Here is an 11418-nt window from a genome sequence, read left to right on the forward strand (position 1 = left end):
CCCCTTGGTCCAGGTTAGAGGTCCCTAGTCACAATTAAGCCCTATGTGCTAAAATCACTTCAAAGCTTCACTCTGTTGCCTCTGCAACTAAGCCCCAGCGGAAGGTCATCCCTTAGCCTATTCACTCTACTATAACTGCCAAGAACTCAAAGAAATGGAGGTAGGATAAATCACATTGGATGGGAAAGGGGACGCTCCGCTATCTCTCGACTCACCCTCTAGACCCTCTCCAATCTAGCTTTGTCTAACCCTCGTGGTGTGTCACTCACTCACAAGGGTTACCAATATGAACTCCCAACCCTAGTGTCACTCTAAGGGAGGATTCAATCAATCAAGCATTCAAGATTGGAACTCAAATAAAACATCAATTAATGCAAGCATAATAGAAGGTTTAATGAAACAAATACATCTTAGGATTCACAAATCCAATTACCCACTAGGGGGTTTAGCTCTCCATGGATCTAGTTACAATAAACAATGACATCGAATGTAAAAACAAGCAATCTATAGAAACCCCCCTCGATAGTCATGACCATGGTCTTGTGGAGAAGCCTCATCTCCTCCAAATGTCCCCTTGTCCGGCCCTAGGACACACCTTGCCCGGATTGAGTGCGGAGACAGCTCTCCCAATAACCTTCTTCCAAGTGGAGTGCGATGTCAAAGTGAAAAAAACCTCTCCAAAAAAACCCTACCAATACCTCTCAAAATGCTAGCCATAGTCCCCTCTCAAGTTTGGGAAAGAAAGGAGAAAAAGAATTCTGAAATCGAGAGTCTGAATCGCGGCTTAAATAGGGCTGGAATCGGCCATCCACACGCCCCTGTGGATTTGCCACACGCCCATGGAATTTCCGCACTGACGTGGATAATTTCCACATACCCATGTGGATTCTCTGGAATTCTCTTTTTCATCCGGCTGTGAACAGTACCTGCTATATTAATTTGCTACAATATCCTGCTATAGTACCGGTCCGAGACACTCCCGAATCCATGTTTTCATCGATGTAACTTAAAACGGCCAAATGTTTACGTCATATATCGCTTTGATTTTTTTAAATAACAGGCCTCATTGGTGAAGATCTTGCTATCAATGCACAAGCTGAGTGGTAAGTGTCTAAATGTAGATGTTTTGATGTATATATCGTATTCACTTTGCATGTATTTTGTGAGGTTTGATGCCCGTTTTATGCTTAATCATCTACTATTTGCTTTGTAGGGCATAAAGGAAGCCATGGAGAACAAGAAGATATCATTTGGGACGAAAAAGAGAAAAGCGAGAATTTCATACTACCCCCATACTACCCGATGTATGGGGGTCATATCTACTATGCGATGGAATGATTTGGAGTGTACGCCCCAAATTTCCATACTACCCGATATCACGGGGGCCGTATGGAGGCCGTATGCACCCGTATGGATCGCGAATCTTGGGTTTTTGAGTGCTACTCGACCCCACATCGACCACCATACGACCCGGTATGCTTTGGGGGGCTATAAATACCAACTTTTAGGGCGAGAACAAGGACTTTTTTGGGTGGACCTTTTTCTTGGCGATTTTGGGAAGATCACTTGGGAGATTTGGGGCGACCTTGGGAAGGAGAAGAAGGGCAAGGAAGCTAGAAGATCATTCAAGCCCAAGGTCCAAGACTCTCAAGGCAAGAAGGCAACATCATTCAAGGGAGATTTACCACGATTTGAAGGAAGGGAGACCCAGTGGCTAGAGGAAGCGTCATTTGGCACTCCTTTGGCGGGGAAAGCGTCATTCGGCACATTCTTCACCTCCTCCTCCACCATTTCATCTAGGGAGTGTCATTTATGCTTTTGTTTCATGTTTTGCTTGTTTGTATTGCTTGTTGTGGGATGATGACACACTAGACCCCCAAGGCCACCTGGTGTTGGTGAACCTTGTGGGAATTTTTATCATGTATGTTGGATGATAACTTGTTAATTCCATGCTTGGGTAATTTTGAGATTTAATTCATTGTTTTCATGCTAAGTGCTACACCAAGGGGAAATCCGTAGCTTTTTTATGAATGGTGCATGTAGATGTAACTTGCTAGCATGTATTAGGTCCTGAATGGATTAAAAGTGGATGCTTGTATCATCACGCCGAGAAATCGGGTGTTTGGTAGCCCTCCATGTAGGTTTAATCCGAAGAAGAGTAGGTTTAATCCTAAGTGAAATTTCCTCGTACTCAATGCAATTGTAGGAATGTGGATTTCGAAGAAATTCCTATCTATGTTCGTATGGGATTAGGGTTCAATCGCTGAGAAATTGGGGTTGTTCTAATCTTGGAATCTTATGGTCCATTTTACCCTTGCACCTTTAGATCATCATCCATGTTGCATGATAACCCCTCAAGGGTATCCTCATCCATAGGCCTTTGCATCTCCTTGATTTTCTTGCTTGCTTATTGCTTGTTCTCTCTAATTTGGTCATAATCTCGTTTTAGCTTTAATTACATCTAGTAGAGTAAAAATCCATCACTTGAGATCTTAGGCTAGATAATAGCTCGAGAAGGCGTAATAGGAGATCCTTAGCCCCGTGAAATACGATCCTCATGTCTTCACACGAGGTATTACTTGGCGATCCCGTACACTTGTGGGGAAGCAATCAAGATTTTGGCGCCGTTCCCGGGGATCTTAAGGAATTCTAGGAAACTTTTAGATTATTACTCTAGCCATTTATCTTTTCTGTTGTAAATATTTTTCTTTCTATGTTTCTTTTACCCCTTTTGTCCATATTTATTTATTTTCCTTCTTAATTGTTTGCTTTGTTAGCTTATCGATTTTAGTTTTACATGTTGACATAGGGCCATGGATTTTCAAGAACGATTGTTGGCCGCCAAAATTTTTGCACTTCAAGAAAAGATAAAAAAATTTCTTGCCATACAAGAAAGCCAAGGTTACAATCCACATTGGGAAGGGCACCAAAGTTCTTCAACACATCATCATACTCAACAATGGGATTACCCTCACCAAGGATTTCTACAGGAACCCTCCTTTCAAAAACCATGGCATTACCAACCTCCAGTCGACCGTAGTAAGCAACTTAATCGTTGGGGATTCAATACACAAGATGTTTTTGCAAGTTTCATGATGTATGCGGATGCCGAACTTGAAACTATGAATGCCAAAAATTTCAATGCCCAACAATCTCTTCAAATTGTGGGAAACAAGATGGGAGAGTATTCCAAAGAATCGGTCAAATTGCCACCATCTATCGAAGCCCTATCTGAAAATACCACAAGAAATGTAGAGAAAATCAATGAGATTGTGGTGGAAGCTCATATTGAGGTGTTGGAGATGGAAGAAGCAAATGATGTAGCATCAATACCTTTTGAGCAAATGGTAGAGGTTTCACCTCAATGTGAAATTGAAGAAGGAAAGGGGGAGGATGGCATCATGGCCATGAAAACATGTGAGGATGTAGAAGAAACTCAATCGACCACATGTGAAGATGCTACTTTCCTTAACATAGATTTTTCCATCCATCCATCAATTTTAGTCAAGTGCAAAAACAAAATTCCGGGAATTGTATTTGAAGATATGGGGAGGAAACCAATGTCATCCTTGGACCCACCAATGCCGGGCTTGGACAATTCCTAACCAAAAATTTTTCCTTGGCGGGCCAAGCAAATGTTATGGGCACTTGAAGTTCATCACACCATGGTTGAGAAAAAAATTGCGGATAGGATGTTAAAGCCACCAATTGTTCCACCTATGCATAGCTTAACAAGTTCTCAACCAAACTTGTTCCCTTGGAAGCCCAAGCAACTCTTTCGGATGATCCAAGGCAACTTTCCAAGAGTTGAGGAAGAAAATGTGGGTAGGAGGTTGAGGCCGTCTAATCACCGACCGATGCCGAGCTTAAACAACTCTCGACCAAAGCTTTTTCCGTGGAGGCCCAAGCAACTTTATGGTGGGGTACTCAAAGGAATTCTTGTCGGGACCTAAGAAGAAGTGGGGAGGAGGTTCAAACCATCTAAGGATCCGCCCAAGTTTAAATCGCACAATTCCCGGCCCAAGCTCTTTCCGTGGAGGCCAAAAGGTAACTCATGCTTGGCCTTCAATTTAACACCATCCAAGAAGGTATGTTTCGTATATCTTGGTGGTTCTTATGCAATTTCTAGTCGGGATGAACACACCATTTTCAAGCCTCCTTAGGTAAGAAAAAGGTACGTCAGGCTCGTGACGTTAAACAAGCTCTTCTTGGGAGGCAACCCAAGCATTCAGGGGTGTTTTCTTACATTTTTCGTATTTTAGGTCTTATTTTATTTCAAATTTTTGTATTTCTTAGACTTGTTTGTTTTTGAATAAGTTCATGCTCACACACTTGGCACATTGTTCTCATCATTTTAATTGTGGTGTATTTGTGCAACTTCTTGAGAAACTCATGTTTAGGTGGCATTTCATGTACTAGATCGTTGTTTTTTCGTTTCATTCATTTTTGGAGAAGTCTTCGAACTTGCCATACCATTTTTACTTTATTTAAAGCAGGTTTTTGAAGTTTCGGGCGAGCTTTAAAGTCCTACGGCCATACTGGGGTGTTTGGTGGTCGTTTGAGATGAACACAGAGAAATTCAAAGGCTCTGTGCCATCTCAGACGGGTCCCCAGACGGCCCACATACGGGGCCGTCTGAGATGGCTTCGGAGGCTCGGCCGAGAGAGTCTCTCTCAACCCATATGGCCCCCATACGGGGTAGTATGGGGCTGGCTGGTCTTTTTTCAAAACCATCTTTTCTCTCTCTTTCTTCCATTCTCTTCTTTTCTCTCTTTTTCCACCGATTTTTCTCTTCTTTCTCACTCATTTCTTGGCTAAATCTCCTTGTTTTTTCTCCTAAATCTTCTCCTCATCCATTTGAGATGTCGATCTAGTGGTTTTCACCGAGTTTAAAGCTTGTTTTCTCAAGATTTCGTCGGTATGCTTTTCCTATGCCCTAGTTTTATCTTTCTCATTTCTTGGGCATTCTTAGAGATTTTGTGTGGGATTTCTTTAGCATTTTGCTTTGTTTGAATTATGTGAATGTCATGGATGAATTTTCCTTCAAATTTATGTAAAACATTTTTCGATGCTTTGAATATAGGGGAGACTCTTGCCACATGAATAGTGACCATACGGCCCCCATACGGCCATATGACCTTAAAAATTTGATTTTTCATGTGTTTCCTCTATCTCTAGCATTTTATTTTGATTTATCTTGTATCCCTATGAGCTTGAACAAAGTTTATCTTCATTGTAGGGATGCCTAACACAAAACGGCTTGCCTCCAAGCGCCCAAGGACCACCGGGCCCTCCTCTACACCCGATGAGCCTGTCTTCAAGTTATCCCATCACCGAGAGAGATATGATCGACTGAAAACAAACCATTTGGAACATTGTGCTACCTTGAGTGGGGACTTGTAGAAAACCTTGGGATTGCAAGTCAAGTAAGGGAATGGCTATCAAAAAATTGGACAAGCTTTTTGCCATAAATGAGCCAACGTTTCGTCAATTAACCTTGGAGGTTTTGAGTACATTTGAGGCACAACAAGATGGAGATTCTGTGTGGAATAGGAAAATTATCACCATCCGTTTTCAAGCTTTTGGAAGGAAGAGTACTATGCACCACTTGGATTTTGCCAAGTACTTGGGGATCTATGATGATGAGTTTATTAACTCCATGCCTTGTAGACGTCTTAAGCTTGATTTCCCAAGTGGAGTGGGTAGAAGCAACTATTGGGCGACTTTGGCGGGTGATGATCAAACACGAAAGGCCTCGCGCATGATTGACCCAGCACACAGATTCATTCATGCTTTGATTGCTAGATCTATTTAGGGTCGGGCCGATAACAAGGGGGTTGTCACTCAAGCCGATATTTATACAATGTATGACATCTTCGAGTGACGCCCTACTCATCATGGCCACCTTATCGCCGATGCATTTCTTCACCAGGGCTCATATACACGATTGGGAGCTATATTTATTGGGCCCTATGTGACTAGATTGATCCGTGGCATGGGTTTACTTGAGCAGACGCGAGGCATGACCGTTGTAGGAGGAACAGTACCCCTTGGACCAACCCACATACGGGTGATAGGCTTGGTGGTTGCACGTGGCAGACCCACATGCCACTAGGCCACTGGTGAGTCTAGTCAGCGACATACTGAGCACACAGAGTTAGACCCTGAGGGTGCACCTTCTTCTACCGCCATGCCACCACCACCAGCACTAGATTGTTATGAGTAGCAGCTTGTTGGAGCTTGAACACCTATTGTTTACTTTTGCTTGCTTTGCTTTGTATTATTGTATTTTGTTGAGTTGGCATGGTTCTACCCTACCGACTTGTGTTGTCAAACTTTAGTTTATTTTCATCTTTTTTGTTTTGTTGACTACTCTCTAATTTCTCCCTTGTGCTTGTATTCTTTTTAAATCTTTGTGGAATGATGATGTCCCCTTTTTGCCTCGCAGGGCATTAAGGGAATTTGATGAGCTTTCCTGGTTTTAATGGAGATTGGACGAGACATGTCTTGCGCACCACACATTTTCTCACGTCCTACCTCACGATGAGCACAAGTTGAACCGGGAAGTTCATTTTCACCCTCCTTTATTATTTGCATTGCTTCATCTTGCATGTTTTTCATAATTAAGAGGGCAATGTAAAACACTAAGGGCCCGTTTGGATTGCGGAATAGGAATGGGAAGGGGGGGAATGAGAAGAAGGGAGGAGTGGGAATAAAAATAGAGGGAAAGAGGAGGATAATGATGAAGTTGTTTGGTTTGAGGGAATAAGGGTTAGGAATAGGAAAAAGTAAGAGAGAAATATGATCAAAATTACATTTATACCCTTTTTGTATAAATAAAATCATTTGTATGAAATAATGAATTATGTTTAATAATAAAAATTTACCATTATTTATTATTAAATATTTAGAATATAATTATTTATTTTAATTTAATATGATCAAATAATTAAAATTAATATAATTAATTCACATATTTAATTAATATATTTAATTATAATAATTAATAATAAAAATTAATAATAATAATAATAATAGTTAAAATATAATGATATTTAAATTAATTTATTATGTTAATCAATATATATTATAACAATTTAATTTTTTAATTTAAATTATTATAATTAATTATTTAAAGTAAAAATTTTTATTAACATATAATTAATTAATAAAAATAAAAAAATCACTTATAAAAATATTTTAAATATGATTATTTTTAATAATTATTTATTTAAATTGTAATAATTAAATTTATTAATTAATTATATTAATTTTAAATATTAATTAAATATAAATAGAGGGGTAATATAGACATTTCCATGCTAAGGAGAGCTAAACCCCCCATTTTGTCAACGAGTGCCACTCATCCACATGCATTAGTCCCATTACCATGAAAAGACACTATTTATGCCTTTCCTGGTTACCAAACATGGGCTAAGGATTCATGGGTGCATGTGATTACCACTCCCAAGGAGACAATCCATGATCCAAACGGGTCCTAAGTGTGGGGATGGGTGTATTTCATGTATTAGGATCATTTGCTACATGCTAGTGTTACCTATGATGGCTTTGTTCATTCTTGTAAGATTCTTTTAGCTTGGACTAATGATTGATGTGGGTTACTTGTTTCTATGCTTTATTGAATCCTGTTTTACCCCTAGTATTGTCATGTGCACTGATGTTTTTGTCGATGCCCTGGGAATAGCCAATGTGACTACTCTCTAACTCTCTTGTATGCGTAACACACTACTTTTAGTACTTGGCCTTAGAACACTAAGTTCTATCCTTCAATGGACTCTTAAGAACTTCTAAGTCTTGTTGAGCTAATCCTAGTTTTGTGTCATGTAGAGTACTCTGAAGATGTGATCTTGGGTGAATGTAAAAAAAAAGGAAATGAATGAAAAAGAAAATGAAAAATGAGTCTATGTCGAGTATTCCTCGCTATTGAAGCATGAATTCGTCTATGTGATCTGTAATCGAGTAGTTGGGTGGCTCTTGTGCCTAACCGAGCATGTGCACCCTCCGAGAAAGATTTCAAAATGATTTTTCTTGCAGTCTACGTTAGTCGGGACTCGAGAAATGAATGATGAAATGAAAATAAAACCTAGTGATCTTTTTGAGTACCTACAAAGGTTTTGAGTAGAAAGTGGACTTAGTTTCAAGGTATTGAATTAGAAGGATCTTATTTGGCCATTGAAGTAGCACTTAGTAGTTTAAGACATAGTATTCTTTGTAAGTGGAGTGCTTAGCATCTAGAGCTGTACTGATTGAAGTCCTTAGGCTAGACCAGATCAAGGCATATGAGATATAAGATTCACTTACATGGCACAGACATATAAGGGGTGAGACAAGATATTTTTATTATGCTTATTGACTATGACTCAACATCTATGTATCATTCTCCATTGCTTTTGGAGTCTTATATTTACTTGATGCCAGAGGTAATGCATTTAGCCACTTCTCAGTCTCTTTGTCTTTCAAGAGTTGATTGATTGGAGACAAGCAACGCATAAGTGTGGGGATATTTGATAAATGTATAAATGTAGATGTTTTCATGTATATATCATATTCACTTTGCATGTATTGTGTGAGGTTTGATGCCCGTTTTATGCTTAATCGTCTACTATTTGCTTTGTAGGGCATAAGGAAGCCATGGAGAATAAGAAGATATCATTTGGGCGAAAAGAGAAGAAAACAAGAATTTCATACTACCCCCATAATACCCATATAGAAATGTATGCATCTGATATGCATGGAATGATTTAGAGTGTCTGCCCAGATTTCCATATTACCCAGTATATGGGGCCGTATGGAGGTCGTATGCACCCCGTATGGATCGCAAATCTAGGGTTTTTGAGTGCTATACGACCCTCATATGACCACCATACGACCCGAGATGCTTGAGGGGTATAAATACCAACTTTTAGGGCAGAACAAGGAATTTTTGGCTGGACCTTTTCTTGGCCAATTTTGGGGAGATCACTTGGGAGATTTTGGGCGACCTTGGGAAGGAGAAGAAGGGCAAGGAAGCTAGAAGATCATTCAAGCCCAAGGTCCAAGACTCTCAAGGCAAGAAGATAACATCATTCAAGGGGAGATTTACCACGATTTGAAGGAAGGAGACCCGCGGCTAGAGGAAGCGTCATTTGGCATTCTTTTGGCGGGGAAAGCGTCATTCGGCACATTCTTGACCTCCTCCTCCACCATTTCATCTAGGGAGTGCCATTTATGCTTTTGTTTCATGTTTTGCTTGTTTGTATTGCTTGTTGTGGGATGATGGATCCCCGATTCTAGCCCTATTTAAAGCCGATTCAGCCCCGATTTTAGCATTCTTTTCTTGATCTTTTCCCCAACTTGAGAGAGGGCTTCGGCTAGGGTTTTGAGAGGTATTGGCTACTATTTTGGAGAGGTTCTACGCCTCCGACATCGTACGTCATTTGGAAGAAGGTTATTGGGAGAGCTTTCATCGGCACCGATCCAGTGAGGTGTGTCCTAGGCCGGATGAAGGACCCTTTGTGACGAGTAGAGGACTCTCCACAAGACCACCGACATGACTATCGAGGGGGTTTTCTATGGATTCATTGCTTTTACATTCTATTTCTTTTATTGTAATTAGCTCCATGGAGAGCTAAACCCCTAGTGGGTACTTGGGTATTTGTGAACTCTAGGATGTATTCGTTTCATTGAATCTCTTTATTATGCTTTCAATTAATTGATGTTTATTGTGAGTTCCAACAATGAATGCTTGATTGTTTGAATACTCCCCTAGAGTGACACTATGGTTGAGAGTTCTTGTTGGTAACCTTGTGAGTGAGTGACAGACCACGAGTGTTAGACAAAGCTAGGTTGAGAGGGTTAAGAGGGTGAGTCGAGAGGTATAGGAGCGTCCCCTTTCCCCTCTGATGTGTTAAATTCTACCTCCGTTCCTCGAGTTCTTTGCGGCCATAATAGTGTGAATGGTCTAAGGGATGACTTTCCGCTGGGGCTTAGTTGCGGGTGCAATGGAGTGTAGCGTAGAAGTGATTTTAGTATCTAGGGCTTAATTGTAGTTAGGGACCTTCCACCTGGACCAAAGGGTTAGGTCTATAATTAGGAAGTGATATATCACTTGGAATCCCTAGAGCTCATTGCAATTCTATGCGAGTGTGAGGTTGAGAGGTTATCCAATCTCTCCTCCGAGACATGTATAGAGTTAGGCATGGTTGACATTAGATTTGGGACTATGTAATTAAGGATTTCCACGATTCACTGTTGCATTAATTAGGAAGCATAATAGAGGGTTCTTGCACTTGAAACGATTGTCCTAGGCGGAGCAATATCCAGGTACCCCATTTTTATCGATTGCCTTACCTTCTTCTTTACTTGTGCTCTCTTACTTGTTGTTTTTACTCTTGGGAATTGAATCATTGTCACATATATCACTATTTATCTTTCACATAGCTAAGAAGCGAATTAAGTGTTTTTATTCCCTACTCCATATGGATACGATACCCGCTCATCCGGGATTATTACTTCGACAAACCCGTGCACTTGCGGGATATACGCAAGGGATCTTGTCATTCCACAAACCCGAATTATAGGTATTGCTATAAGGATTGCCTTGGTTTCTCATTGGATTACCCACATAGTTAACTTGCTTAACTGAGGGTGTTCTACCAACGGCTATCGGGCAATCGGATGGGCATGTCTCCTCCACATCCATCACAACTCATTACGGCTGCCAATCTAGAAGAAGTTATAGTGTGTAACTTCTTACTCAATGCCTCCAGTTGGGCCACCAATGATGTAACCACATCGATCTTATGGATGCCAAAAACTTTCTTCTTCTTCCTATCATTAGATTGGTAGCTGTTCAACCCCATTTCTTTAATTAATTATCAGGCTTCTTCAGGGGTCTTTCTACCTAAAGTACCTCCTACTGCTGCATCAAGTAGCTGTCTTTTACTTGGGTTCAAACCATTGTAGAAAGTCTGAATGATCATCAACTCTGGAAACCCATGTTGAGGAAAATTTCACAGGAGTTCCTTGAACCTTTCCCATGTCTTGAATAAAGACTCCAATTCCATTTTCACAAAGGACGAGATCTTATTCCTAAGCTTTGCAGATTTTCTTGGAGGGATATAACAGGCAAGAAAAGCTTCTACCATCTACTCCCATGTAGTAATCGATGCTCTAGGTAATGAGTGTAGCCACTACTTCGCTCTCCCCTTTAAGGAAATGGGAAGGCTCTCAACTTGATGGAATCATCCGTAACACCATTGATCTTGAGCATATCACGCACTTCCAAGAAATTCTCTATGTGACTGTTTGGATCCTCATCGGCCAAACCATTAAACTGTGTGGATTGTTGTAACGTGTGGATGAATACCAGCTTTAGCTCAAAATTCTGAGCTAGGATTGGGGGCTGCACAATGCTAG

The 11418-nt window shown here is 40.5% G+C and overlaps 1 non-coding gene across 1 annotated transcript; it reads left to right on the forward strand.

Annotated features, from left to right (window-relative positions):
• The first annotated feature begins 10992 nt into the window (after positions 1 to 10992).
• LOC120254635 lies at positions 10993 to 11099 on the forward strand. The gene has a single exon (XR_005534689.1). It is a non-coding gene; the product is annotated as a small nucleolar RNA R71 (small nucleolar RNA).
• The last annotated feature ends 319 nt before the right edge of the window (positions 11100 to 11418 follow it).

This window comes from Dioscorea cayenensis, unplaced genomic scaffold (genome assembly GCF_009730915.1).
Source record: "Dioscorea cayenensis subsp. rotundata cultivar TDr96_F1 unplaced genomic scaffold, TDr96_F1_v2_PseudoChromosome.rev07_lg8_w22 25.fasta BLBR01000552.1, whole genome shotgun sequence".
In the NCBI taxonomy this organism is placed as follows: domain Eukaryota; kingdom Viridiplantae; phylum Streptophyta; class Magnoliopsida; order Dioscoreales; family Dioscoreaceae; genus Dioscorea; species Dioscorea cayenensis.